Raw genomic sequence first — 27201 nt, 5'->3', positions numbered from 1 at the left:
CTTCGGGCTGGTCGCAGATTTTAACGGAGCCTCACATTTTGCGAATCGATTTGCCTCAAGTCTGAGAGCCTGATAGGTTACAAGTTACTGGTGGCCTCCTTATATGACCAAAACCCCCATTCGATCACAGTCGAAAGTTGGAAATGGGTTTTTTGAAAGGTGGTGATTTTTAGGAAGGAAATGAGTTTTGAACGGGACCTCACTGGAACACAGTCTCCTCTACATCCACTACATCCATTTCCATTAGAGGAAGGAGCGAATGTAATAAGAATCTGCCCCATCACCAGATGACCGCATGTCCAGTATTCAGTGACTTCTCAAAGGTTGAGCATACAGTGCCGTACCGCTCAGGGACACAACTGTAACCACCAGTCCTCGTTAGTATAGTGGACAGTATCTCCGCCTGTCACGTGAAAGACCGGGGTTCGATTCCCTGACGGGGAGGCTTCTTCTTTATCACGGCCAGACACCTTGTATGAGCTCAAGCTCTGCCGTTGAAACTGTTGATAAAGCCAACCTGCCGTTCAAGACTCACCTCAGGGTGGTTAGCTAATTCCATTTGAAAGATTTTACCTTCAAGAAAGCGCTTGCAATGAGTTTGTAAAAGGTTGTTTTATGCATGTTTGGCCTGAGTTTTTGTGGCATTTCCACTGTTGCATTTCCAGTCTGACCAGCAGGGGCCTTCCGAATGGGTCACCAGTGTGGCCTTCCGAATGCGTCAAAACAGTTAATCAATTTGCAAAGCAATCAGTTGAAAGCTTTGGAAGGCTTTGTTGCTCCCACCACTACCCTTTTGTGATTGGTAAACCTTACAATCATGCTGCTGACCCAAGATTTGAAGTTGTGAACTGGGAAAGTGGTGATGGTTTGACGACCACCCAGCTCCAGACATGGACAAAACGGCCGAACCGTTGGGCCACTCTCGAACGCTGGCCCAACCTGCTGCAGTTCTGCGGAGCAAGCCGCCAAAAGTCCTCTGTTTTTGAACAAACGCATGTAGCTCTGCTGTGAGCAGAGCATCCAAAAATACCAGTAACTCGCAAATGTTCCCCTCCACGGAAATCTTTAGTAAAAGGCGAAAGATTTATGCGTGAATGAAGAGAAACTCGAGCTGTAACCATGAGACGTTGGGACAATGTGCTACCACACACATGCCACCATGCTCAGCAAGGGTAATGTCTGGTGCACGCTCCTCCCACCCAGCTTTTTGTATTTTTTGTTAAAACAATAATACAGCCAATTCCATTAGAGGAAGGAGCAAATGTAATAAGAATCTGCCCCATCACCAGATGACCGCATGTCCAGTATTCTTGACTTCTCAACGGTTGAGCATACGGTGCCGTACCGCTCAGGGACACTGCAGTAACAACCAGTCCTCGTTAGTATAGTGGACAGTATCTCCGCCTGTCACGCGGAAGACCGGGGTTCGATTCCCCGACGGGGAGGCTTCTTCTTTATCACGGCCAGACACCTTGTATGAGCTCAAGCTCTGCCGTTGAAACTGCTGATAAAGCCAACCTGCCGTTCAAGACTCACCTGAGGGTGGTTAGCTTATTCCATTTGAAAGATTTTACCTTCAAGAAAGCGCTTGCAATGGGTTTGTAAAAGGTTGTTTTATGCATGTTTGGCCTGAGTTTTTGTGGCATTTCCACTGTTGCATTTCCAGTCTGACCAGCAGGGGCCTTCCGAATGCGTCACCAGTGTGGCCTTCCGAATGCGTCAAAACAGTTAATCAATTTGCAAAGCAATCAGTTGAAAGCTTTGAAAGGCTTTGTTGCTCCCACCACTACCCTTTTGTGATTGGTAAACCTTACAATCATGCTGCTGACCCAAGATTTGAAGTTGTGAACTGGGAAAGTGGTGATGGTTTGACGACCACCCAGCTCCAGACATGGACAAAACGGCCGAACCGTTGGGCCACTCTCGAACGCTGGCCCAACCTGCTGCAGTTCTGCGGAGCAAGCCGCCAAAAGTCCTCTGTTTTTGAACAAACGCATGTAGCTCTGCTGTGAGCAGAGCATCCAAAAATACCAGTAACTCGCAAATGTTCCCCTCCACGGAAATCTTTAGTAAAAGGCGAAAGATTTATGCGTGAATGAAGAGAAACTCGAGCTGTAACCATGAGACGTTGGGACAATGTGCTACCACACACATGCCACCATGCTCAGCAAGGGTAATGTCTGGTGCACGCTCCTCCCACCCAGCTTTTTGTATTTTTTGTTAAAACAATAATACAGCCAATTCCATTAGAGGAAGGAGCAAATGTAATAAGAATCTGCCCCATCACCAGATGACCGCATGTCCAGTATTCTTGACTTCTCAACGGTTGAGCATACGGTGCCGTACCGCTCAGGGACACTGCAGTAACCACCAGTCCTCGTTAGTATAGTGGACAGTATCTCCGCCTGTCACGCGGAAGACCGGGGTTCGATTCCCCGACGGGGAGGCTTCTTCTTTATCACGGCCAGACACCTTGTATGAGCTCAAGCTCTGCCGTTGAAACTGCTGATAAAGCCAACCTGCCGTTCAAGACTCACCTGAGGGTGGTTAGCTTATTCCATTTGAAAGATTTTACCTTCAAGAAAGCGCTTGCAATGGGTTTGTAAAAGGTTGTTTTATGCATGTTTGGCCTGAGTTTTTGTGGCATTTCCACTGTTGCATTTCCAGTCTGACCAGCAGGGGCCTTCCGAATGCGTCACCAGTGTGGCCTTCCGAATGCGTCAAAACAGTTAATCAATTTGCAAAGCAATCAGTTGAAAGCTTTGAAAGGCTTTGTTGCTCCCACCACTACCCTTTTGTGATTGGTAAACCTTACAATCATGCTGCTGACCCAAGATTTGAAGTTGTGAACTGGGAAAGTGGTGATGGTTTGACGACCACCCAGCTCCAGACATGGACAAAACAGCCGAACCGTTGGGCCACTCTCGAACGCTGGCCCAACCTGCTGCAGTTCTGCGGAGCAAGCCGCCAAAAGTCCTCTGTTTTTGAACAAACGCATGTAGCTCTGCTGTGAGCAGAGCATCCAAAAATACCAGTAACTCGCAAATGTTCCCCTCCACGGAAATCTTTAGTAAAAGGCGAAAGATTTATGCGTGAATGAAGAGAAACTCGAGCTGTAACCATGAGACGTTGGGACAATGTGCTACCACACACATGCCACCATGCTCAGCAAGGGTAATGTCTGGTGCACGCTCCTCCCACCCAGCTTTTTGTCTTTTTTGTTAAAACAATAATACAGCCAATTCCATTAGAGGAAGGAGCAAATGTAATAAGAATCTGCCCCATCACCAGATGACCGCATGTCCAGTATTCTTGACTTCTCAACGGTTGAGCATACGGTGGCGTACCGCTCAGGGACACTGCAGTAACCACCAGTCCTCGTTAGTATAGTGGACAGTATCTCCGCCTGTCACGCGGAAGACCGGGGTTCGATTCCCCGACGGGGAGGCTTCTTCTTTATCACGGCCAGACACCTTGTATGAGCTCAAGCTCTGCCGTTGAAACTGCTGATAAAGCCAACCTGCCGTTCAAGACTCACCTGAGGGTGGTTAGCTAATTCCATTTGAAAGATTTTACCTTCAAGAAAGCGCTTGCAATGGGTTTGTAAAAGGTTGTTTTATGCATGTTTGGCCTGAGTTTTTGTGGCATTTCCACTGTTGCATTTCCAGTCTGACCAGCAGGGGCCTTCCGAATGCGTCACCAGTGTGGCCTTCCGAATGCGTCAAAACAGTTAATCAATTTGCAAAGCAATCAGTTGAAAGCTTTGAAAGGCTTTGTTGCTCCCACCACTACCCTTTTGTGATTGGTAAACCTTACAATCATGCTGCTGACCCAAGATTTGAAGTTGTGAACTGGGAAAGTGGTGATGGTTTGACGACCACCCAGCTCCAGACATGGACAAAACGGCCGAACCGTTGGGCCACTCTCGAACGCTGGCCCAACCTGCTGCAGTTCTGCGGAGCAAGCCGCCAAAAGTCCTCTGTTTTTGAACAAACACATGTAGCTCTGCTGTGAGCAGAGCATCCAAAAATACCAGTAACTCGCAAATGTTCCCCTCCACGGAAATCTTTAGTAAAAGGCGAAAGATTTATGCGTGAATGAAGAGAAACTCGAGCTTTAACCATGAGACGTTGGGACAATGTGCTACCACACACATGCCACCATGCTCAGCAAGGGTAATGTCTGGTGCACGCTCCTCCCACCCAGCTTTTTGTCTTTTTTGTTAAAACAATAATACAGCCATTTCCATTAGAGGAAGGAGCAAATGTAATAAGAATCTGCCCCATCACCAGATGACCGCATGTCCAGTATTCTTGACTTCTCAACGGTTGAGCATACGGTGCCGTACCGCTCAGGGACACTGCAGTAACCACCAGTCCTCGTTAGTATAGTGGACAGTATCTCCGCCTGTCACGCGGAAGACCGGGGTTCGATTCCCCGACGGGGAGGCTTCTTCTTTATCACGGCCAGACACCTTGTATGAGCTCAAGCTCTGCCGTTGAAACTGCTGATAAAGCCAACCTGCCGTTCAAGACTCACCTGAGGGTGGTTAGCTAATTCCATTTGAAAGATTTTACCTTCAAGAAAGCGCTTGCAATGGGTTTGTAAAAGGTTGTTTTATGCATGTTTGGCCTGAGTTTTTGTGGCATTTCCACTGTTGCATTTCCAGTCTGACCAGCAGGGGCCTTCCGAATGCGTCACCAGTGTGGCCTTCCGAATGCGTCAAAACAGTTAATCAATTTGCAAAGCAATCAGTTAAAAGCTTTAAAAGGCTTTGTTGCTCCCACCACTACCCTTTTGTGATTGGTAAACCTTACAATCATGCTGCTGACCCAAGATTTGAAGTTGTGAGCTGGGAAAGTGGTGATGGTTTGACGACCACCCAGCTCCAGACATGGACAAAACGGCCGAACCGTTGGGCCACTCTCGAACGCTGGCCCAACCTGCTGCAGTTCTGCGGAGCAAGCCGCCAAAAGTCCTCTGTTTTTGAACAAACGCATGTAGCTCTGCTGTGAGCAGAGCATCCAAAAATACCAGTAACTCGCAAATGTTCCCCTCCACGGAAATCTTTAGTAAAAGGCGAAAGATTTATGCGTGAATGAAGAGAAACTCGAGCTGTAACCATGAGACGTTGGGACAATGTGCTACCACACACATGCCACCATGCTCAGCAAGGGTAATGTCTGGTGCACGCTCCTCCCACCCAGCTTTTTGTCTTTTTTGTTAAAACAATAATACAGCCATTTCCATTAGAGGAAGGAGCAAATGTAATAAGAATCTGCCCCATCACCAGATGACCGCATGTCCAGTATTCTTGACTTCTCAACGGTTGAGCATACGGTGCCGTACCGCTCAGGGACACTGCAGTAACCACCAGTCCTCGTTAGTATAGTGGACAGTATCTCCGCCTGTCACGCGGAAGACCGGGGTTCGATTCCCCGACGGGGAGGCTTCTTCTTTATCACGGCCAGACACCTTGTATGAGCTCAAGCTCTGCCGTTGAAACTGCTGATAAAGCCAACCTGCCGTTCAAGACTCACCTGAGGGTGGTTAGCTAATTCCATTTGAAAGATTTTACCTTCAAGAAAGCGCTTGCAATGGGTTTGTAAAAGGTTGTTTTATGCATGTTTGGCCTGAGTTTTTGTGGCATTTCCACTGTTGCATTTCCAGTCTGACCAGCAGGGGCCTTCCGAATGCGTCACCAGTGTGGCCTTCCGAATGCGTCAAAACAGTTAATCAATTTGCAAAGCAATCAGTTGAAAGCTTTGAAAGGCTTTGTTGCTCCCACCACTACCCTTTTGTGATTGGTAAACCTTACAATCATGCTGCTGACCCAAGATTTGAAGTTGTGAACTGGGAAAGTGGTGATGGTTTGACGACCACCCAGCTCCAGACATGGACAAAACAGCCGAACCGTTGGGCCACTCTCGAACGCTGGCCCAACCTGCTGCAGTTCGGCGGAGCAAGCCGCCAAAAGTCCTCTGTTTTTGAACAAACGCATGTAGCTCGGCTGTGAGCAGAGCATCCAAAAATACCAGTAACTCGCAAATGTTCCCCTCCACGGAAATCTTTAGTAAAAGGCGAAAGATTTATGCGTGAATGAAGAGAAACTCGAGCTGTAACCATGAGACGTTGGGACAATGTGCTACCACACACATGCCACCATGCTCAGCAAGGGTAATGTCTGGTGCACGCTCCTCCCACCCAGCTTTTTGTCTTTTTTGTTAAAACAATAATACAGCCAATTCCATTAGAGGAAGGAGCAAATGTAATAAGAATCTGCCCCATCACCAGATGACCGCATGTCCAGTATTCTTGACTTCTCAACGGTTGAGCATACGGTGGCGTACCGCTCAGGGACACTGCAGTAACCACCAGTCCTCGTTAGTATAGTGGACAGTATCTCCGCCTGTCACGCGGAAGACCGGGGTTTGATTCCCCGACGGGGAGTCTTCTTCTTTATCACGGCCAGACACCTTGTATGAGCTCAAGCTCTGCCGTTGAAACTGCTGATAAAGCCAACCTGCCGTTCAAGACTCACCTGAGGGTGGTTAGCTAATTCCATTTGAAAGATTTTACCTTCAAGAAAGCGCTTGCAATGGGTTTGTAAAAGGTTGTTTTATGCATGTTTGGCCTGAGTTTTTGTGGCATTTCCACTGTTGCATTTCCAGTCTGACCAGCAGGGGCCTTCCGAATGCGTCACCAGTGTGGCCTTCCGAATGCGTCAAAACAGTTAATCAATTTGCAAAGCAATCAGTTGAAAGCTTTGAAAGGCTTTGTTGCTCCCACCACTACCCTTTTGTGATTGGTAAACCTTACAATCATGCTGCTGACCCAAGATTTGAAGTTGTGAACTGGGAAAGTGGTGATGGTTTGACGACCACCCAGCTCCAGACATGGACAAAACGGCCGAACCGTTGGGCCACTCTCGAACGCTGGCCCAACCTGCTGCAGTTCTGCGGAGCAAGCCGCCAAAAGTCCTCTGTTTTTGAACAAACACATGTAGCTCTGCTGTGAGCAGAGCATCCAAAAATACCAGTAACTCGCAAATGTTCCCCTCCACGGAAATCTTTAGTAAAAGGCGAAAGATTTATGCGTGAATGAAGAGAAACTCGAGCTTTAACCATGAGACGTTGGGACAATGTGCTACCACACACATGCCACCATGCTCAGCAAGGGTAATGTCTGGTGCACGCTCCTCCCACCCAGCTTTTTGTCTTTTTTGTTAAAACAATAATACAGCCATTTCCATTAGAGGAAGGAGCAAATGTAATAAGAATCTGCCCCATCACCAGATGACCGCATGTCCAGTATTCTTGACTTCTCAACGGTTGAGCATACGGTGCCGTACCGCTCAGGGACACTGCAGTAACCACCAGTCCTCGTTAGTATAGTGGACAGTATCTCCGCCTGTCACGCGGAAGACCGGGGTTCGATTCCCCGACGGGGAGGCTTCTTCTTTATCACGGCCAGACACCTTGTATGAGCTCAAGCTCTGCCGTTGAAACTGCTGATAAAGCCAACCTGCCGTTCAAGACTCACCTGAGGGTGGTTAGCTAATTCCATTTGAAAGATTTTACCTTCAAGAAAGCGCTTGCAATGGGTTTGTAAAAGGTTGTTTTATGCATGTTTGGCCTGAGTTTTTGTGGCATTTCCACTGTTGCATTTCCAGTCTGACCAGCAGGGGCCTTCCGAATGCGTCACCAGTGTGGCCTTCCGAATGCGTCAAAACAGTTAATCAATTTGCAAAGCAATCAGTTAAAAGCTTTAAAAGGCTTTGTTGCTCCCACCACTACCCTTTTGTGATTGGTAAACCTTACAATCATGCTGCTGACCCAAGATTTGAAGTTGTGAGCTGGGAAAGTGGTGATGGTTTGACGACCACCCAGCTCCAGACATGGACAAAACGGCCGAACCGTTGGGCCACTCTCGAACGCTGGCCCAACCTGCTGCAGTTCTGCGGAGCAAGCCGCCAAAAGTCCTCTGTTTTTGAACAAACGCATATAGCTCTGCTGTGAGCAGAGCATCCAAAAATACCAGTAACTCGCAAATGTTCCCCTCCACGGAAATCTTTAGTAAAAGGCGAAAGATTTATGCGTGAATGAAGAGAAACTCGAGCTGTAACCATGAGACGTTGGGACAATGTGCTACCACACACATGCCACCATGCTCAGCAAGGGTAATGTCTGGTGCACGCTCCTCCCACCCAGCTTTTTGTCTTTTTTGTTAAAACAATAATACAGCCATTTCCATTAGAGGAAGGAGCAAATGTAATAAGAATCTGCCCCATCACCAGATGACCGCATGTCCAGTATTCTTGACTTCTCAACGGTTGAGCATACGGTGCCGTACCGCTCAGGGACACTGCAGTAACCACCAGTCCTCGTTAGTATAGTGGACAGTATCTCCGCCTGTCACGCGGAAGACCGGGGTTCGATTCCCCGACGGGGAGGCTTCTTCTTTATCACGGCCAGACACCTTGTATGAGCTCAAGCTCTGCCGTTGAAACTGCTGATAAAGCCAACCTGCCGTTCAAGACTCACCTGAGGGTGGTTAGCTAATTCCATTTGAAAGATTTTACCTTCAAGAAAGCGCTTGCAATGGGTTTGTAAAAGGTTGTTTTATGCATGTTTGGCCTGAGTTTTTGTGGCATTTCCACTGTTGCATTTCCAGTCTGACCAGCAGGGGCCTTCCGAATGCGTCACCAGTGTGGCCTTCCGAATGCGTCAAAACAGTTAATCAATTTGCAAAGCAATCAGTTGAAAGCTTTGAAAGGCTTTGTTGCTCCCACCGCTACCCTTTTGTGATTGCTAAACCTTACAATCATGCTGCTGACCCAAGATTTGAAGTTGTGAACTGGGAAAGTGGTGATGGTTTGACGACCACCCAGCTCCAGACATGGACAAAACGGCCGAACCGTTGGGCCACTCTCGAACGCTGGCCCAACCTGCTGCAGTTCTGCGGAGCAAGCCGCCAAAAGTCCTCTGTTTTTGAACAAACGCATGTAGCTCTGCTGTGAGCAGAGCATCCAAAAATACCAGTAACTCGCAAATGTTCCCCTCCACGGAAATCTTTAGTAAAAGGCGAAAGATTTATGCGTGAATGAAGAGAAACTCGAGCTGTAACCATGAGACGTTGGGACAATGTGCTACCACACACATGCCACCATGCTCAGCAAGGGTAATGTCTGGTGCACGCTCCTCCCACCCAGCTTTTTGTCTTTTTTGTTAAAACAATAATACAGCCATTTCCATTAGAGGAAGGAGCAAATGTAATAAGAATCTGCCCCATCACCAGATGACCGCATGTCCAGTATTCTTGACTTCTCAACGGTTGAGCATACGGTGCCGTACCGCTCAGGGACACTGCAGTAACCACCAGTCCTCGTTAGTATAGTGGACAGTATCTCCGCCTGTCACGCGGAAGACCGGGGTTCGATTCCCCGACGGGGAGGCTTCTTCTTTATCACGGCCAGACACCTTGTATGAGCTCAAGCTCTGCCGTTGAAACTGCTGATAAAGCCAACCTGCCGTTCAAGACTCACCTGAGGGTGGTTAGCTAATTCCATTTGAAATATTTTACCTTCAAGAAAGCGCTTGCAATGGGTTTGTAAAAGGTTGTTTTATGCATGTTTGGCCTGAGTTTTTGTGGCATTTCCACTGTTGCATTTCCAGTCTGACCAGCAGGGGCCTTCCGAATGCGTCACCAGTGTGGCCTTCCGAATGCGTCAAAACAGTTAATCAATTTGCAAAGCAATCAGTTGAAAGCTTTGAAAGGCTTTGTTGCTCCCACCACTACCCTTTTGTGATTGGTAAACCTTACAATCATGCTGCTGACCCAAGATTTGAAGTTGTGAACTGGGAAAGTGGTGATGGTTTGACGACCACCCAGCTCCAGACATGGACAAAACGGCCGAACCGTTGGGCCACTCTCGAACGCTGGCCCAACCTGCTGCAGTTCTGCGGAGCAAGCCGCCAAAAGTCCTCTGTTTTTGAACAAACGCATGTAGCTCTGCTGTGAGCAGAGCATCCAAAAATACCAGTAACTCGCAAATGTTCCCCTCCACGGAAATCTTTAGTAAAAGGCGAAAGATTTATGCGTGAATGAAGAGAAACTCGAGCTGTAACCATGAGACGTTGGGACAATGTGCTACCACACACATGCCACCATGCTCAGCAAGGGTAATGTCTGGTGCACGCTCCTCCCACCCAGCTTTTTGTCTTTTTTGTTAAAACAATAATACAGCCATTTCCATTAGAGGAAGGAGCAAATGTAATAAGAATCTGCCCCATCACCAGATGACCGCATGTCCAGTATTCTTGACTTCTCAACGGTTGAGCATACGGTGCCGTACCGCTCAGGGACACTGCTGTAACCACCAGTCCTCGTTAGTATAGTGGACAGTATCTCCGCCTCTCACGCGGAAGACCGGGGTTCGGTTCCCCGACGGGGAGGCTTCTTCTTTATCACGGCCAGACACCTTGTATGAGCTCAAGCTCTGCCGTTGAAACTGCTGATAAAGCCAACCTGCCGTTCAAGACTCACCTGAGGGTGGTTAGCTAATTCCATTTGAAAGATTTTACCTTCAAGAAAGCGCTTGCAATGGGTTTGTAAAAGGTTGTTTTATGCATGTTTGGCCTGAGTTTTTGTGGCATTTCCACTGTTGCATTTCCAGTCTGACCAGCAGGGGCCTTCCGAATGCGTCACCAGTGTGGCCTTCCGAATGCGTCAAAACAGTTAATCAATTTGCAAAGCAATCAGTTGAAAGCTTTGAAAGGCTTTGTTGCTCCCACCACTACCCTTTTGTGATTGGTAAACCTTACAATCATGCTGCTGACCCAAGATTTGAAGTTGTGAACTGGGAAAGTGGTGATGGTTTGACGACCACCCAGCTCCAGACATGGACAAAACGGCCGAACCGTTGGGCCACTCTCGAACGCTGGCCCAACCTGCTGCAGTTCTGCGGAGCAAGCCGCCAAAAGTCCTCTGTTTTTGAACAAACGCATGTAGCTCTGCTGTGAGCAGAGCATCCAAAAATACCAGTAACTCGCAAATGTTCCCCTCCACGGAAATCTTTAGTAAAAGGCGAAAGATTTATGCGTGAATGAAGAGAAACTCGAGCTGTAACCATGAGACGTTGGGACAATGTGCTACCACACACATGCCACCATGCTCAGCAAGGGTAATGTCTGGTGCACGCTCCTCCCACCCAGCTTTTTGTCTTTTTTGTTAAAACAATAATACAGCCATTTCCATTAGAGGAAGGAGCAAATGTAATAAGAATCTGCCCCATCACCAGATGACCGCATGTCCAGTATTCTTGACTTCTCAACGGTTGAGCATACGGTGCCGTACCGCTCAGGGACACTGCAGTAACCACCAGTCCTCGTTAGTATAGTGGACAGTATCTCCGCCTGTCACGCGGAAGACCGGGGTTCGATTCCCCGACGGGGAGGCTTCTTCTTTATCACAGCCAGACACCTTGTATGAGCTCAAGCTCTGCCGTTGAAACTGCTGATAAAGCCAACCTGCCGTTCAAGACTCACCTGAGGGTGGTTAGCTAATTCCATTTGAAAGATTTTACCTTCAAGAAAGCGCTTGCAATGGGTTTGTAAAAGGTTGTTTTATGCATGTTTGGCCTGAGTTTTTGTGGCATTTCCACTGTTGCATTTCCAGTCTGACCAGCAGGGGCCTTCCGAATGCGTCACCAGTGTGGCCTTCCGAATGCGTCAAAACAGTTAATCAATTTGCAAAGCAATCAGTTAAAAGCTTTAAAAGGCTTTGTTGCTCCCACCACTACCCTTTTGTGATTGGTAAACCTTACAATCATGCTGCTGACCCAAGATTTGAAGTTGTGAACTGGGAAAGTGGTGATGGTTTGACGACCACCCAGCTCCAGACATGGACAAAACAGCCGAACCGTTGGGCCACTCTCGAACGCTGGCCCAACCTGCTGCAGTTCTGCGGAGCAAGCCGCCAAAAGTCCTCTGTTTTTGAACAAACGCATGTAGCTCTGCTGTGAGCAGAGCATCCAAAAATACCAGTAACTCGCAAATGTTCCCCTCCACGGAAATCTTTAGTAAAAGGCGAAAGATTTATGCGTGAATGAAGAGAAACTCGAGCTGTAACCATGAGACGTTGGGACAATGTGCTACCACACACATGCCACCATGCTCAGCAAGGGTAATGTCTGGTGCACGCTCCTCCCACCCAGCTTTTTGTCTTTTTTGTTAAAACAATAATACAGCCATTTCCATTAGAGGAAGGAGCAAATGTAATAAGAATCTGCCCCATCACCAGATGACCGCATGTCCAGTATTCTTGACTTCTCAACGGTTGAGCATACGGTGCCGTACCGCTCAGGGACACTGCAGTAACCACCAGTCCTCGTTAGTATAGTGGACAGTATCTCCGCCTGTCATGCGGAAGACCGGGGTTCGATTCCCCGACGGGGAGGCTTCTTCTTTATCACGGCCAGACACCTTGTATGAGCTCAAGCTCTGCCGTTGAAACTGCTGATAAAGCCAACCTGCCGTTCAAGACTCACCTGAGGGTGGTTAGCTAATTCCATTTGAAAGATTTTACCTTCAAGAAAGCGCTTGCAATGGGTTTGTAAAAGGTTGTTTTATGCATGTTTGGCCTGAGTTTTTGTGGCATTTCCACTGTTGCATTTCCAGTCTGACCAGCAGGGGCCTTCCGAATGCGTCACCAGTGTGGCCTTCCGAATGCGTCAAAACAGTTAATCAATTTGCAAAGCAATCAGTTGAAAGCTTTGAAAGGCTTTGTTGCTCCCACCACTACCATTTTGTGATTGGTAAACCTTACAATCATGCTGCTGACCCAAGATTTGAAGTTGTGAACTGGGAAAGTGGTGATGGTTTGACGACCACCCAGCTCCAGACATGGACAAAACGGCCGAACCGTTGGGCCACTCTCGAACGCTGGCCCAACCTGCTGCAGTTCTGCGGAGCAAGCCGCCAAAAGTCCTCTGTTTTTGAACAAACGCATGTAGCTCTGCTGTGAGCAGAGCATCCAAAAATACCAGTAACTCGCAAATGTTCCCCTCCACGGAAATCTTTAGTAAAAGGCGAAAGATTTATGCGTGAATGAAGAGAAACTCGAGCTTTAACCATGAGACGTTGGGACAATGTGCTACCACACACATGCCACCATGCTCAGCAAGGGTAATGTCTGGTGCACGCTCCTCCCACCCAGCTTTTTGTCTTTTTTGTTAAAACAATAATACAGCCATTTCCATTAGAGGAAGGAGCAAATGTAATAAGAATCTGCCCCATCACCAGATGACCGCATGTCCAGTATTCTTGACTTCTCAACGGTTGAGCATACGGTGCCGTACCGCTCAGGGACACTGCAGTAACCACCAGTCCTCGTTAGTATAGTGGACAGTATCTCCGCCTGTCACGCGGAAGACCGGGGTTCGATTCCCCGACGGGGAGGCTTCTTCTTTATCACGGCCAGACACCTTGTATGAGCTCAAGCTCTGCCGTTGAAACTGCTGATAAAGCCAACCTGCCGTTCAAGACTCACCTGAGGGTGGTTAGCTAATTCCATTTGAAAGATTTTACCTTCAAGAAAGCGCTTGCAATGGGTTTGTAAAAGGTTGTTTTATGCATGTTTGGCCTGAGTTTTTGTGGCATTTCCACTGTTGCATTTCCAGTCTGACCAGCAGGGGCCTTCCGAATGCGTCACCAGTGTGGCCTTCCGAATGCGTCAAAACAGTTAATCAATTTGCAAAGCAATCAGTTAAAAGCTTTAAAAGGCTTTGTTGCTCCCACCACTACCCTTTTGTGATTGGTAAACCTTACAATCATGCTGCTGACCCAAGATTTGAAGTTGTGAACTGGGAAAGTGGTGATTGTTTGACGACCACCCAGCTCCAGACATGGACAAAACGGCCGAACCGTTGGGCCACTCTCGAACGCTGGCCCAACCTGCTGCAGTTCTGCGGAGCAAGCCGCCAAAAGTCCTCTGTTTTTGAACAAACGCATGTAGCTCTGCTGTGAGCAGAGCATCCAAAAATACCAGTAACTCGCAAATGTTCCCCTCCACGGAAATCTTTAGTAAAAGGCGAAAGATTTATGCGTGAATGAAGAGAAACTCGAGCTTTAACCATGAGACGTTGGGACAATGTGCTACCACACACATGCCACCATGCTCAGCAAGGGTAATGTCTGGTGCACGCTCCTCCCACCCAGCTTTTTGTCTTTTTTGTTAAAACAATAATACAGCCATTTCCATTAGAGGAAGGAGCAAATGTAATAAGAATCTGCCCCATCACCAGATGACCGCATGTCCAGTATTCTTGACTTCTCAACGGTTGAGCATACGGTGCCGTACCGCTCAGGGACACTGCAGTAACCACCAGTCCTCGTTAGTATAGTGGACAGTATCTCCGCCTGTCACGCGGAAGACCGGGGTTCGATTCCCCGACGGGGAGGCTTCTTCTTTATCACGGCCAGACACCTTGTATGAGCTCAAGCTCTGCCGTTGAAACTGCTGATAAAGCCAACCTGCCGTTCAAGACTCACCTGAGGGTGGTTAGCTAATTCCATTTGAAAGATTTTACCTTCAAGAAAGCGCTTGCAATGGGTTTGTAAAAGGTTGTTTTATGCATGTTTGGCCTGAGTTTTTGTGGCATTTCCACTGTTGCATTTCCAGTCTGACCAGCAGGGGCCTTCCGAATGCGTCACCAGTGTGGCCTTCCGAATGCGTCAAAACAGTTAATCAATTTGCAAAGCAATCAGTTAAAAGCTTTAAAAGGCTTTGTTGCTCCCACCACTACCCTTTTGTGATTGGTAAACCTTACAATCATGCTGCTGACCCAAGATTTGAAGTTGTAAACTGGGAAAGTGGTGATGGTTTGACGACCACCCAGCTCCAGACATGGACAAAACGGCCGAACCGTTGGGCCACTCTCGAACGCTGGCCCAACCTGCTGCAGTTCTGCGGAGCAAGCCGCCAAAAGTCCTCTGTTTTTGAACAAACGCATGTAGCTCTGCTGTGAGCAGAGCATCCAAAAATACCAGTAACTCGCAAATGTTCCCCTCCACGGAAATCTTTAGTAAAAGGCGAAAGATTTATGCGTGAATGAAGAGAAACTCGAGCTTTAACCATGAGACGTTGGGACAATGTGCTACCACACACATGCCACCATGCTCAGCAAGGGTAATGTCTGGTGCACGCTCCTCCCACCCAGCTTTTTGTCTTTTTTGTTAAAACAATAATACAGCCATTTCCATTAGAGGAAGGAGCAAATGTAATAAGAATCTGCCCCATCACCAGATGACCGCATGTCCAGTATTCTTGACTTCTCAACGGTTGAGCATACAGTGCCGTACCGCTCAGGGACACTGCAGTAACCACCAGTCCTCGTTAGTATAGTGGACAGTATCTCCGCCTGTCACTCGTAAGACCGGGGTTCGATTCCCCGACGGGGAGGCTTCTTCTTTATCACGGCCAGACACCTTGTATGAGCTCAAGCTCTGCCGTTGAAACTGCTGATAAAGCCAACCTGCCGTTCAAGACTCACCTGAGGGTGGTTAGCTAATTCCATTTGAAAGATTTTACCTTCAAGAAAGCGCTTGCAATGGGTTTGTAAAAGGTTGTTTTATGCATGTTTGGCCTGAGTTTTTGTGGCATTTCCACTGTTGCATTTCCAGTCTGACCAGCAGGGGCCTTCCGAATGCGTCACCAGTGTGGCCTTCCGAATGCGTCAAAACAGTTAATCAATTTGCAAAGCAATCAGTTAAAAGCTTTAAAAGGCTTTGTTGCTCCCACCACTACCCTTTTGTGATTGGTAAACCTTACAATCATGCTGCTGACCCAAGATTTGAAGTTGTGAACTGGGAAAGTGGTGATGGTTTGACGACCACCCAGCTCCAGACATGGACAAAACGGCCGAACCGTTGGGCCACTCTCGAACGCTGGCCCAACCTGCTGCAGTTCTGCGGAGCAAGCCGCCAAAAGTCCTCTGTTTTTGAACAAACGCATGTAGCTCTGCTGTGAGCAGAGCATCCAAAAATACCAGTAACTCGCAAATGTTCCCCTCCACGGAAATCTTTAGTAAAAGGCGAAAGATTTATGCGTGAATGAAGAGAAACTCGAGCTTTAACCATGAGACGTTGGGACAATGTGCTACCACACACATGCCACCATGCTCAGCAAGGGTAATGTCTGGTGCACGCTCCTCCCACCCAGCTTTTTGTCTTTTTTGTTAAAACAATAATACAGCCATTTCCATTAGAGGAAGGAGCAAATGTAATAAGAATCTGCCCCATCACCAGATGACCGCATGTCCAGTATTCTTGACTTCTCAACGGTTGAGCATACGGTGCCGTACCGCTCAGGGACACTGCAGTAACCACCAGTCCTCGTTAGTATAGTGGACAGTATCTCCGCCTGTCACGCGCAAGACCGGGGTTCGATTCCCCGACGGGGAGGCTTCTTCTTTATCACGGCCAGACACCTTGTATGAGCTCAAGCTCTGCCGTTGAAACTGCTGATAAAGCCAACCTGCCATTCAAGACTCACCTGAGGGTGGTTAGCTAATTCCATTTGAAAGATTTTACCTTCAAGAAAGCGCTTGCAATGGGTTTGTAAAAGGTTGTTTTATGCATGTTTGGCCTGAGTTTTTGTGGCATTTCCACTGTTGCATTTCCAGTCTGACCAGCAGGGGCCTTCCGAATGCGTCACCAGTGTGGCCTTCCGAATGCGTCAAAACAGTTAATCAATTTGCAAAGCAATCAGTTGAAAGCTTTGAAAGGCTTTGTTGCTCCCACCACTACCCTTTTGTGATTGGTAAACCTTACAATCATGCTGCTGACCCAAGATTTGAAGTTGTGAACTGGGAAAGTGGTGATGGTTTGACGACCACCCAGCTCCAGACATGGACAAAACGGCCGAACCGTTGGGCCACTCTCGAACGCTGGCCCAACCTGCTGCAGTTCTGCGGAGCAAGCCGCCAAAAGTCCTCTGTTTTTGAACAAACGCATGTAGCTCTGCTGTGAGCAGAGCATCCAAAAATACCAGTAACTCGCAAATGTTCCCCTCCACGGAAATCTTTAGTAAAAGGCGAAAGATTTATGCGTGAATGAAGAGAAACTCGAGCTGTAACCATGAGACGTTGGGACAATGTGCTACCACACACATGCCACCATGCTCAGCAAGGGTAATGTCTGGTGCACGCTCCTCCCACCCAGCTTTTTGTCTTTTTTGTTAAAACAATAATACAGCCATTTCCATTAGAGGAAGGAGCAAATGTAATAAGAATCTGCCCCATCACCAGATGACCGCATGTCCAGTATTCTTGACTTCTCAACGGTTGAGCATACGGTGCCGTACCGCTCAGGGACACTGCTGTAACCACCAGTCCTCGTTAGTATAGTGGACAGTATCTCCGCCTCTCACGCGGAAGACCGGGGTTCGGTTCCCCGACGGGGAGGCTTCTTCTTTATCACGGCCAGACACCTTGTATGAGCTCAAGCTCTGCCGTTGAAACTGCTGATAAAGCCAACCTGCCGTTCAAGACTCACCTGAGGGTGGTTAGCTAATTCCATTTGAAAGATTTTACCTTCAAGAAAGCGCTTGCAATGGGTTTGTAAAAGGTTGTTTTATGCATGTTTGGCCTGAGTTTTTGTGGCATTTCCACTGTTGCATTTCCAGTCTGACCAGCAGGGGCCTTCCGAATGCGTCACCAGTGTGGCCTTCCGAATGCGTCAAAACAGTTAATCAATTTGCAAAGCAATCAGTTGAAAGCTTTGAAAGGCTTTGTTGCTCCCACCACTACCCTTTTGTGATTGGTAAACCTTACAATCATGCTGCTGACCCAAGATTTGAAGTTGTGAACTGGGAAAGTGGTGATGGTTTGACGACCACCCAGCTCCAGACATGGACAAAACGGCCGAACCGTTGGGCCACTCTCGAACGCTGGCCCAACCTGCTGCAGTTCTGCGGAGCAAGCCGCCAAAAGTCCTCTGTTTTTGAACAAACGCATGTAGCTCTGCTGTGAGCAGAGCATCCAAAAATACCAGTAACTCGCAAATGTTCCCCTCCACGGAAATCTTTAGTAAAAGGCGAAAGATTTATGCGTGAATGAAGAGAAACTCGAGCTGTAACCATGAGACGTTGGGACAATGTGCTACCACACACATGCCACCATGCTCAGCAAGGGTAATGTCTGGTGCACGCTCCTCCCACCCAGCTTTTTGTCTTTTTTGTTAAAACAATAATACAGCCATTTCCATTAGAGGAAGGAGCAAATGTAATAAGAATCTGCCCCATCACCAGATGACCGCATGTCCAGTATTCTTGACTTCTCAACGGTTGAGCATACGGTGCCGTACCGCTCAGGGACACTGCAGTAACCACCAGTCCTCGTTAGTATAGTGGACAGTATCTCCGCCTGTCACGCGGAAGACCGGGGTTCGATTCCCCGACGGGGAGGCTTCTTCTTTATCACAGCCAGACACCTTGTATGAGCTCAAGCTCTGCCGTTGAAACTGCTGATAAAGCCAACCTGCCGTTCAAGACTCACCTGAGGGTGGTTAGCTAATTCCATTTGAAAGATTTTACCTTCAAGAAAGCGCTTGCAATGGGTTTGTAAAAGGTTGTTTTATGCATGTTTGGCCTGAGTTTTTGTGGCATTTCCACTGTTGCATTTCCAGTCTGACCAGCAGGGGCCTTCCGAATGCGTCACCAGTGTGGCCTTCCGAATGCGTCAAAACAGTTAATCAATTTGCAAAGCAATCAGTTAAAAGCTTTAAAAGGCTTTGTTGCTCCCACCACTACCCTTTTGTGATTGGTAAACCTTACAATCATGCTGCTGACCCAAGATTTGAAGTTGTGAACTGGGAAAGTGGTGATGGTTTGACGACCACCCAGCTCCAGACATGGACAAAACAGCCGAACCGTTGGGCCACTCTCGAACGCTGGCCCAACCTGCTGCAGTTCTGCGGAGCAAGCCGCCAAAAGTCCTCTGTTTTTGAACAAACGCATGTAGCTCTGCTGTGAGCAGAGCATCCAAAAATACCAGTAACTCGCAAATGTTCCCCTCCACGGAAATCTTTAGTAAAAGGCGAAAGATTTATGCGTGAATGAAGAGAAACTCGAGCTGTAACCATGAGACGTTGGGACAATGTGCTACCACACACATGCCACCATGCTCAGCAAGGGTAATGTCTGGTGCACGCTCCTCCCACCCAGCTTTTTGTCTTTTTTGTTAAAACAATAATACAGCCATTTCCATTAGAGGAAGGAGCAAATGTAATAAGAATCTGCCCCATCACCAGATGACCGCATGTCCAGTATTCTTGACTTCTCAACGGTTGAGCATACGGTGCCGTACCGCTCAGGGACACTGCAGTAACCACCAGTCCTCGTTAGTATAGTGGACAGTATCTCCGCCTGTCATGCGGAAGACCGGGGTTCGATTCCCCGACGGGGAGGCTTCTTCTTTATCACGGCCAGACACCTTGTATGAGCTCAAGCTCTGCCGTTGAAACTGCTGATAAAGCCAACCTGCCGTTCAAGACTCACCTGAGGGTGGTTAGCTAATTCCATTTGAAAGATTTTACCTTCAAGAAAGCGCTTGCAATGGGTTTGTAAAAGGTTGTTTTATGCATGTTTGGCCTGAGTTTTTGTGGCATTTCCACTGTTGCATTTCCAGTCTGACCAGCAGGGGCCTTCCGAATGCGTCACCAGTGTGGCCTTCCGAATGCGTCAAAACAGTTAATCAATTTGCAAAGCAATCAGTTGAAAGCTTTGAAAGGCTTTGTTGCTCCCACCACTACCATTTTGTGATTGGTAAACCTTACAATCATGCTGCTGACCCAAGATTTGAAGTTGTGAACTGGGAAAGTGGTGATGGTTTGACGACCACCCAGCTCCAGACATGGACAAAACGGCCGAACCGTTGGGCCACTCTCGAACGCTGGCCCAACCTGCTGCAGTTCTGCGGAGCAAGCCGCCAAAAGTCCTCTGTTTTTGAACAAACGCATGTAGCTCTGCTGTGAGCAGAGCATCCAAAAATACCAGTAACTCGCAAATGTTCCCCTCCACGGAAATCTTTAGTAAAAGGCGAAAGATTTATGCGTGAATGAAGAGAAACTCGAGCTTTAACCATGAGACGTTGGGACAATGTGCTACCACACACATGCCACCATGCTCAGCAAGGGTAATGTCTGGTGCACGCTCCTCCCACCCAGCTTTTTGTCTTTTTTGTTAAAACAATAATACAGCCATTTCCATTAGAGGAAGGAGCAAATGTAATAAGAATCTGCCCCATCACCAGATGACCGCATGTCCAGTATTCTTGACTTCTCAACGGTTGAGCATACGGTGCCGTACCGCTCAGGGACACTGCAGTAACCACCAGTCCTCGTTAGTATAGTGGACAGTATCTCCGCCTGTCACGCGGAAGACCGGGGTTCGATTCCCCGACGGGGAGGCTTCTTCTTTATCACGGCCAGACACCTTGTATGAGCTCAAGCTCTGCCGTTGAAACTGCTGATAAAGCCAACCTGCCGTTCAAGACTCACCTGAGGGTGGTTAGCTAATTCCATTTGAAAGATTTTACCTTCAAGAAAGCGCTTGCAATGGGTTTGTAAAAGGTTGTTTTATGCATGTTTGGCCTGAGTTTTTGTGGCATTTCCACTGTTGCATTTCCAGTCTGACCAGCAGGGGCCTTCCGAATGCGTCACCAGTGTGGCCTTCCGAATGCGTCAAAACAGTTAATCAATTTGCAAAGCAATCAGTTAAAAGCTTTAAAAGGCTTTGTTGCTCCCACCACTACCCTTTTGTGATTGGTAAACCTTACAATCATGCTGCTGACCCAAGATTTGAAGTTGTGAACTGGGAAAGTGGTGATTGTTTGACGACCACCCAGCTCCAGACATGGACAAAACGGCCGAACCGTTGGGCCACTCTCGAACGCTGGCCCAACCTGCTGCAGTTCTGCGGAGCAAGCCGCCAAAAGTCCTCTGTTTTTGAACAAACGCATGTAGCTCTGCTGTGAGCAGAGCATCCAAAAATACCAGTAACTCGCAAATGTTCCCCTCCACGGAAATCTTTAGTAAAAGGCGAAAGATTTATGCGTGAATGAAGAGAAACTCGAGCTTTAACCATGAGACGTTGGGACAATGTGCTACCACACACATGCCACCATGCTCAGCAAGGGTAATGTCTGGTGCACGCTCCTCCCACCCAGCTTTTTGTCTTTTTTGTTAAAACAATAATACAGCCATTTCCATTAGAGGAAGGAGCAAATGTAATAAGAATCTGCCCCATCACCAGATGACCGCATGTCCAGTATTCTTGACTTCTCAACGGTTGAGCATACGGTGCCGTACCGCTCAAGGACACTGCAGTAACCACCAGTCCTCGTTAGTATAGTGGACAGTATCTCCGCCTGTCACGCGGAAGACCGGGGTTCGATTCCCCGACGGGGAGGCTTCTTCTTTATCACGGCCAGACACCTTGTATGAGCTCAAGCTCTGCCGTTGAAACTGCTGATAAAGCCAACCTGCCGTTCAAGACTCACCTGAGGGTGGTTAGCTAATTCCATTTGAAAGATTTTACCTTCAAGAAAGCGCTTGCAATGGGTTTGTAAAAGGTTGTTTTATGCATGTTTGGCCTGAGTTTTTGTGGCATTTCCACTGTTGCATTTCCAGTCTGACCAGCAGGGGCCTTCCGAATGCGTCACCAGTGTGGCCTTCCGAATGCGTCAAAACAGTTAATCAATTTGCAAAGCAATCAGTTAAAAGCTTTAAAAGGCTTTGTTGCTCCCACCACTACCCTTTTGTGATTGGTAAACCTTACAATCATGCTGCTGACCCAAGATTTGAAGTTGTGAACTGGGAAAGTGGTGATTGTTTGACGACCACCCAGCTCCAGACATGGACAAAACGGCCGAACCGTTGGGCCACTCTCGAACGCTGGCCCAACCTGCTGCAGTTCTGCGGAGCAAGCCGCCAAAAGTCCTCTGTTTTTGAACAAACGCATGTAGCTCTGCTGTGAGCAGAGCATCCAAAAATACCAGTAACTCGCAAATGTTCCCCTCCACGGAAATCTTTAGTAAAAGGCGAAAGATTTATGCGTGAATGAAGAGAAACTCGAGCTTTAACCATGAGACGTTGGGACAATGTGCTACCACACACATGCCACCATGCTCAGCAAGGGTAATGTCTGGTGCACGCTCCTCCCACCCAGCTTTTTGTCTTTTTTGTTAAAACAATAATACAGCCATTTCCATTAGAGGAAGGAGCAAATGTAATAAGAATCTGCCCCATCACCAGATGACCGCATGTCCAGTATTCTTGACTTCTCAACGGTTGAGCATACGGTGCCGTACCGCTCAGGGACACTGCAGTAACCACCAGTCCTCGTTAGTATAGTGGACAGTATCTCCGCCTGTCACGCGGAAGACCGGGGTTCGATTCCCCGACGGGGAGGCTTCTTCTTTATCACGGCCAGACACCTTGTATGAGCTCAAGCTCTGCCGTTGAAACTGCTGATAAAGCCAACCTGCCGTTCAAGACTCACCTGAGGGTGGTTAGCTAATTCCATTTGAAAGATTTTACCTTCAAGAAAGCGCTTGCAATGGGTTTGTAAAAGGTTGTTTTATGCATGTTTGGCCTGAGTTTTTGTGGCATTTCCACTGTTGCATTTCCAGTCTGACCAGCAGGGGCCTTCCGAATGCGTCACCAGTGTGGCCTTCCGAATGCGTCAAAACAGTTAATCAATTTGCAAAGCAATCAGTTAAAAGCTTTAAAAGGCTTTGTTGCTCCCACCACTACCCTTTTGTGATTGGTAAACCTTACAATCATGCTGCTGACCCAAGATTTGAAGTTGTAAACTGGGAAAGTGGTGATGGTTTGACGACCACCCAGCTCCAGACATGGACAAAACGGCCGAACCGTTGGGCCACTCTCGAACGCTGGCCCAACCTGCTGCAGTTCTGCGGAGCAAGCCGCCAAAAGTCCTCTGTTTTTGAACAAACGCATGTAGCTCTGCTGTGAGCAGAGCATCCAAAAATACCAGTAACTCGCAAATGTTCCCCTCCACGGAAATCTTTAGTAAAAGGCGAAAGATTTATGCGTGAATGAAGAGAAACTCGAGCTTTAACCATGAGACGTTGGGACAATGTGCTACCACACACATGCCACCATGCTCAGCAAGGGTAATGTCTGGTGCACGCTCCTCCCACCCAGCTTTTTGTCTTTTTTGTTAAAACAATAATACAGCCATTTCCATTAGAGGAAGGAGCAAATGTAATAAGAATCTGCCCCATCACCAGATGACCGCATGTCCAGTATTCTTGACTTCTCAACGGTTGAGCATACAGTGCCGTACCGCTCAGGGACACTGCAGTAACCACCAGTCCTCGTTAGTATAGTGGACAGTATCTCCGCCTGTCACTCGTAAGACCGGGGTTCGATTCCCCGACGGGGAGGCTTCTTCTTTATCACGGCCAGACACCTTGTATGAGCTCAAGCTCTGCCGTTGAAACTGCTGATAAAGCCAACCTGCCGTTCAAGACTCACCTGAGGGTGGTTAGCTAATTCCATTTGAAAGATTTTACCTTCAAGAAAGCGCTTGCAATGGGTTTGTAAAAGGTTGTTTTATGCATGTTTGGCCTGAGTTTTTGTGGCATTTCCACTGTTGCATTTCCAGTCTGACCAGCAGGGGCCTTCCGAATGCGTCACCAGTGTGGCCTTCCGAATGCGTCAAAACAGTTAATCAATTTGCAAAGCAATCAGTTAAAAGCTTTAAAAGGCTTTGTTGCTCCCACCACTACCCTTTTGTGATTGGTAAACCTTACAATCATGCTGCTGACCCAAGATTTGAAGTTGTGAACTGGGAAAGTGGTGATGGTTTGACGACCACCCAGCTCCAGACATGGACAAAACGGCCGAACCGTTGGGCCACTCTCGAACGCTGGCCCAACCTGCTGCAGTTCTGCGGAGCAAGCCGCCAAAAGTCCTCTGTTTTTGAACAAACGCATGTAGCTCTGCTGTGAGCAGAGCATCCAAAAATACCAGTAACTCGCAAATGTTCCCCTCCACGGAAATCTTTAGTAAAAGGCGAAAGATTTATGCGTGAATGAAGAGAAACTCGAGCTTTAACCATGAGACGTTGGGACAATGTGCTACCACACACATGCCACCATGCTCAGCAAGGGTAATGTCTGGTGCACGCTCCTCCCACCCAGCTTTTTGTCTTTTTTGTTAAAACAATAATACAGCCATTTCCATTAGAGGAAGGAGCAAATGTAATAAGAATCTGCCCCATCACCAGATGACCGCATGTCCAGTATTCTTGACTTCTCAACGGTTGAGCATACGGTGCCGTACCGCTCAGGGACACTGCAGTAACCACCAGTCCTCGTTAGTATAGTGGACAGTATCTCCGCCTGTCACGCGCAAGACCGGGGTTCGATTCCCCGACGGGGAGGCTTCTTCTTTATCACGGCCAGACACCTTGTATGAGCTCAAGCTCTGCCGTTGAAACTGCTGATAAAGCCAACCTGCCATTCAAGACTCACCTGAGGGTGGTTAGCTAATTCCATTTGAAAGATTTTACCTTCAAGAAAGCGCTTGCAATGGGTTTGTAAAAGGTTGTTTTATGCATGTTTGGCCTGAGTTTTTGTGGCATTTCCACTGTTGCATTTCCAGTCTGACCAGCAGGGGCCTTCCGAATGCGTCACCAGTGTGGCCTTCCGAATGCGTCAAAACAGTTAATCAATTTGCAAAGCAATCAGTTAAAAGCTTTAAAAGGCTTTGTTGCTCCCACCACTACCCTTTTGTGATTGGTAAACCTTACAATCATGCTGCTGACCCAAGATTTGAAGTTGTGAACTGGGAAAGTGGTGATGGTTTGACGACCACCCAGCTCCAGACATGGACAAAACGGCCGAACCGTTGGGCCACTCTCGAACGCTGGCCCAACCTGCTGCAGTTCTGCGGAGCAAGCCGCCAAAAGTCCTCTGTTTTTGAACAAACGCATGTAGCTCTGCTGTGAGCAGAGCATCCAAAAATACCAGTAACTCGCAAATGTTCCCCTCCACGGAAATCTTTAGTAAAAGGCGAAAGATTTATGCGTGAATGAAGAGAAACTCGAGCTTTAACCATGAGACGTTGGGACAATGTGCTACCACACACATGCCACCATGCTCAGCAAGGGTAATGTCTGGTGCACGCTCCTCCCACCCAGCTTTTTGTCTTTTTTGTTAAAACAATAATACAGCCATTTCCATTAGAGGAAGGAGCAAATGTAATAAGAATCTGCCCCATCACCAGATGACCGCATGTCCAGTATTCTTGACTTCTCAACGGTTGAGCATACGGTGCCGTACCGCTCAGGGACACTGCAGTAACCACCAGTCCTCGTTAGTATAGTGGACAGTATCTCCGCCTGTCACGCGGAAGACCGGGGTTCGATTCCCCGACGGGGAGGCTTCTTCTTTATCACGGCCAGACACCTTGTATGAGCTCAAGCTCTGCCGTTGAAACTGCTGATAAAGCCAACCTGCCGTTCAAGACTCACCTGAGGGTGGTTAGCTAATTCCATTTGAAAGATTTTACCTTCAAGAAAGCGCTTGCAATGGGTTTGTAAAAGGTTGTTTTATGCATGTTTGGCCTGAGTTTTTGTGGCATTTCCACTGTTGCATTTCCAGTCTGACCAGCAGGGGCCTTCCGAATGCGTCACCAGTGTGGCCTTCCGAATGCGTCAAAACAGTTAATCAATTTGCAAAGCAATCAGTTAAAAGCTTTAAAAGGCTTTGTTGCTCCCACCACTACCCTTTTGTGATTGGTAAACCTTACAATCATGCTGCTGACCCAAGATTTGAAGTTGTGAGCTGGGAAAGTGGTGATGGTTTGACGACCACCCAGCTCCAGACATGGACAAAACGGCCGAACCGTTGGGCCACTCTCGAACGCTGGCCCAACCTGCTGCAGTTCTGCGGAGCAAGCCGCCAAAAGTCCTCTGTTTTTGAACAAACGCATGTAGCTCTGCTGTGAGCAGAGCATCCAAAAATACCAGTAACTCGCAAATGTTCCCCTCCACGGAAATCTTTAGTAAAAGGCGAAAGATTTATGCGTGAATGAAGAGAAACTCGAGCTGTAACCATGAGACGTTGGGACAATGTGCTACCACACACATGCCACCATGCTCAGCAAGGGTAATGTCTGGTGCACGCTCCTCCCACCCAGCTTTTTGTCTTTTTTGTTAAAACAATAATACAGCCATTTCCATTAGAGGAAGGAGCAAATGTAATAAGAATCTGCCCCATCACCAGATGACCGCATGTCCAGTATTCTTGACTTCTCAACGGTTGAGCATACGGTGCCGTACCACTCAGGGACACTGCAGTAACCACCAGTCCTCGTTAGTATAGTGGACAGTATCTCCGCCTGTCACGCGGAAGACCGGGGTTCGATTCCCCGACGGGGAGGCTTCTTCTTTATCACGGCCAGACACCTTGTATGAGCTCAAGCTCTGCCGTTGAAACTGCTGATAAAGCCAACCTGCCGTTCAAGACTCACCTGAGGGTGGTTAGCTAATTCCATTTGAAAGATTTTACCTTCAAGAAAGCGCTTGCAATGGGTTTGTAAAAGGTTGTTTTATGCATGTTTGGCCTGAGTTTTTGTGGCATTTCCACTGTTGCATTTCCAGTCTGACCAGCAGGGGCCTTCCGAATGCGTCACCAGTGTGGCCTTCCGAATGCGTCAAAACAGTTAATCAATTTGCAAAGCAATCAGTTGAAAGCTTTGAAAGGCTTTGTTGCTCCCACCACTACCCTTTTGTGATTGGTAAACCTTACAATCATGCTGCTGACCCAAGATTTGAAGTTGTGAACTGGGAAAGTGGTGATGGTTTGACGACCACCCAGCTCCAGACATGGACAAAACGGCCGAACCGTTGGGCCACTCTCGAACGCTGGCCCAACCTGCTGCAGTTCTGCGGAGCAAGCCGCCAAAAGTCCTCTGTTTTTGAACAAACGCATGTAGCTCTGCTGTGAGCAGAGCATCCAAAAATACCAGTAACTCGCAAATGTTCCCCTCCACGGAAATCTTTAGTAAAAGGCGAAAGATTTATGCGTGAATGAAGAGAAACTCGAGCTTTAACCATGAGACGTTGGGACAATGTGCTACCACACACATGCCACCATGCTCAGCAAGGGTA

The 27201-nt window shown here is 47.9% G+C and overlaps 27 non-coding genes across 27 annotated transcripts; all 27 read right to left on the bottom strand.

Moving 5' to 3' along the window:
- Positions 1 to 998: 998 nt before the first annotated feature.
- On the bottom strand, positions 999 to 1113 carry LOC130076300 (U5 spliceosomal RNA). The gene has a single exon (XR_008805632.1). It is a non-coding gene; the product is annotated as a U5 spliceosomal RNA (small nuclear RNA).
- Positions 1114 to 1999: 886 nt separating this feature from the next.
- LOC130076245 (U5 spliceosomal RNA) lies at positions 2000 to 2114 on the bottom strand. The gene has a single exon (XR_008805625.1). It is a non-coding gene; the product is annotated as a U5 spliceosomal RNA (small nuclear RNA).
- An 886-nt stretch (positions 2115 to 3000) lies between these two features.
- Positions 3001 to 3115, bottom strand: LOC130076195 (U5 spliceosomal RNA). Its single transcript, XR_008805617.1, has one exon. It is a non-coding gene; the product is annotated as a U5 spliceosomal RNA (small nuclear RNA).
- Positions 3116 to 4001: 886 nt separating this feature from the next.
- On the bottom strand, positions 4002 to 4117 carry LOC130098787 (U5 spliceosomal RNA). The gene has a single exon (XR_008808358.1). It is a non-coding gene; the product is annotated as a U5 spliceosomal RNA (small nuclear RNA).
- Positions 4118 to 5002: 885 nt separating this feature from the next.
- LOC130076135 (U5 spliceosomal RNA) lies at positions 5003 to 5117 on the bottom strand. The gene has a single exon (XR_008805612.1). It is a non-coding gene; the product is annotated as a U5 spliceosomal RNA (small nuclear RNA).
- An 886-nt stretch (positions 5118 to 6003) lies between these two features.
- On the bottom strand, positions 6004 to 6118 carry LOC130078711 (U5 spliceosomal RNA). Its single transcript, XR_008805959.1, has one exon. It is a non-coding gene; the product is annotated as a U5 spliceosomal RNA (small nuclear RNA).
- Positions 6119 to 7004: 886 nt separating this feature from the next.
- LOC130098680 (U5 spliceosomal RNA) lies at positions 7005 to 7120 on the bottom strand. Its single transcript, XR_008808357.1, has one exon. It is a non-coding gene; the product is annotated as a U5 spliceosomal RNA (small nuclear RNA).
- Positions 7121 to 8005: 885 nt separating this feature from the next.
- LOC130076087 (U5 spliceosomal RNA) lies at positions 8006 to 8120 on the bottom strand. The gene has a single exon (XR_008805606.1). It is a non-coding gene; the product is annotated as a U5 spliceosomal RNA (small nuclear RNA).
- An 886-nt stretch (positions 8121 to 9006) lies between these two features.
- Positions 9007 to 9121, bottom strand: LOC130076042 (U5 spliceosomal RNA). Its single transcript, XR_008805600.1, has one exon. It is a non-coding gene; the product is annotated as a U5 spliceosomal RNA (small nuclear RNA).
- Positions 9122 to 10007: 886 nt separating this feature from the next.
- On the bottom strand, positions 10008 to 10122 carry LOC130075986 (U5 spliceosomal RNA). Its single transcript, XR_008805592.1, has one exon. It is a non-coding gene; the product is annotated as a U5 spliceosomal RNA (small nuclear RNA).
- An 886-nt stretch (positions 10123 to 11008) lies between these two features.
- Positions 11009 to 11123, bottom strand: LOC130075942 (U5 spliceosomal RNA). The gene has a single exon (XR_008805591.1). It is a non-coding gene; the product is annotated as a U5 spliceosomal RNA (small nuclear RNA).
- Positions 11124 to 12009: 886 nt separating this feature from the next.
- LOC130075838 (U5 spliceosomal RNA) lies at positions 12010 to 12124 on the bottom strand. The gene has a single exon (XR_008805584.1). It is a non-coding gene; the product is annotated as a U5 spliceosomal RNA (small nuclear RNA).
- An 886-nt stretch (positions 12125 to 13010) lies between these two features.
- On the bottom strand, positions 13011 to 13126 carry LOC130098574 (U5 spliceosomal RNA). The gene has a single exon (XR_008808356.1). It is a non-coding gene; the product is annotated as a U5 spliceosomal RNA (small nuclear RNA).
- Positions 13127 to 14011: 885 nt separating this feature from the next.
- On the bottom strand, positions 14012 to 14127 carry LOC130098469 (U5 spliceosomal RNA). Its single transcript, XR_008808355.1, has one exon. It is a non-coding gene; the product is annotated as a U5 spliceosomal RNA (small nuclear RNA).
- An 885-nt stretch (positions 14128 to 15012) lies between these two features.
- LOC130098362 (U5 spliceosomal RNA) lies at positions 15013 to 15128 on the bottom strand. Its single transcript, XR_008808352.1, has one exon. It is a non-coding gene; the product is annotated as a U5 spliceosomal RNA (small nuclear RNA).
- Positions 15129 to 16013: 885 nt separating this feature from the next.
- LOC130098258 (U5 spliceosomal RNA) lies at positions 16014 to 16129 on the bottom strand. Its single transcript, XR_008808351.1, has one exon. It is a non-coding gene; the product is annotated as a U5 spliceosomal RNA (small nuclear RNA).
- An 885-nt stretch (positions 16130 to 17014) lies between these two features.
- On the bottom strand, positions 17015 to 17129 carry LOC130075775 (U5 spliceosomal RNA). Its single transcript, XR_008805579.1, has one exon. It is a non-coding gene; the product is annotated as a U5 spliceosomal RNA (small nuclear RNA).
- An 886-nt stretch (positions 17130 to 18015) lies between these two features.
- Positions 18016 to 18130, bottom strand: LOC130075713 (U5 spliceosomal RNA). Its single transcript, XR_008805571.1, has one exon. It is a non-coding gene; the product is annotated as a U5 spliceosomal RNA (small nuclear RNA).
- Positions 18131 to 19016: 886 nt separating this feature from the next.
- LOC130075657 (U5 spliceosomal RNA) lies at positions 19017 to 19131 on the bottom strand. The gene has a single exon (XR_008805563.1). It is a non-coding gene; the product is annotated as a U5 spliceosomal RNA (small nuclear RNA).
- Positions 19132 to 20017: 886 nt separating this feature from the next.
- Positions 20018 to 20133, bottom strand: LOC130098157 (U5 spliceosomal RNA). Its single transcript, XR_008808350.1, has one exon. It is a non-coding gene; the product is annotated as a U5 spliceosomal RNA (small nuclear RNA).
- An 885-nt stretch (positions 20134 to 21018) lies between these two features.
- On the bottom strand, positions 21019 to 21134 carry LOC130098056 (U5 spliceosomal RNA). Its single transcript, XR_008808349.1, has one exon. It is a non-coding gene; the product is annotated as a U5 spliceosomal RNA (small nuclear RNA).
- An 885-nt stretch (positions 21135 to 22019) lies between these two features.
- Positions 22020 to 22135, bottom strand: LOC130097852 (U5 spliceosomal RNA). Its single transcript, XR_008808347.1, has one exon. It is a non-coding gene; the product is annotated as a U5 spliceosomal RNA (small nuclear RNA).
- Positions 22136 to 23020: 885 nt separating this feature from the next.
- Positions 23021 to 23136, bottom strand: LOC130097750 (U5 spliceosomal RNA). The gene has a single exon (XR_008808346.1). It is a non-coding gene; the product is annotated as a U5 spliceosomal RNA (small nuclear RNA).
- Positions 23137 to 24021: 885 nt separating this feature from the next.
- LOC130097693 (U5 spliceosomal RNA) lies at positions 24022 to 24137 on the bottom strand. Its single transcript, XR_008808331.1, has one exon. It is a non-coding gene; the product is annotated as a U5 spliceosomal RNA (small nuclear RNA).
- An 885-nt stretch (positions 24138 to 25022) lies between these two features.
- On the bottom strand, positions 25023 to 25138 carry LOC130097637 (U5 spliceosomal RNA). The gene has a single exon (XR_008808327.1). It is a non-coding gene; the product is annotated as a U5 spliceosomal RNA (small nuclear RNA).
- Positions 25139 to 26023: 885 nt separating this feature from the next.
- Positions 26024 to 26138, bottom strand: LOC130075610 (U5 spliceosomal RNA). Its single transcript, XR_008805554.1, has one exon. It is a non-coding gene; the product is annotated as a U5 spliceosomal RNA (small nuclear RNA).
- Positions 26139 to 27024: 886 nt separating this feature from the next.
- Positions 27025 to 27140, bottom strand: LOC130097580 (U5 spliceosomal RNA). The gene has a single exon (XR_008808320.1). It is a non-coding gene; the product is annotated as a U5 spliceosomal RNA (small nuclear RNA).
- Positions 27141 to 27201: the final 61 nt, after the last annotated feature.

This window comes from Rhinichthys klamathensis, unplaced genomic scaffold, assembly GCF_029890125.1.
Source record: "Rhinichthys klamathensis goyatoka isolate OS25496 unplaced genomic scaffold, OSU_Roscu_1.1 h1tg000001l_1, whole genome shotgun sequence".
NCBI lineage: Eukaryota > Metazoa > Chordata > Actinopteri > Cypriniformes > Leuciscidae > Rhinichthys > Rhinichthys klamathensis.
The sequence above is the reverse complement of the archived record's forward strand: the minus strand, read 5'-3'. Positions and strand labels throughout refer to the sequence as shown.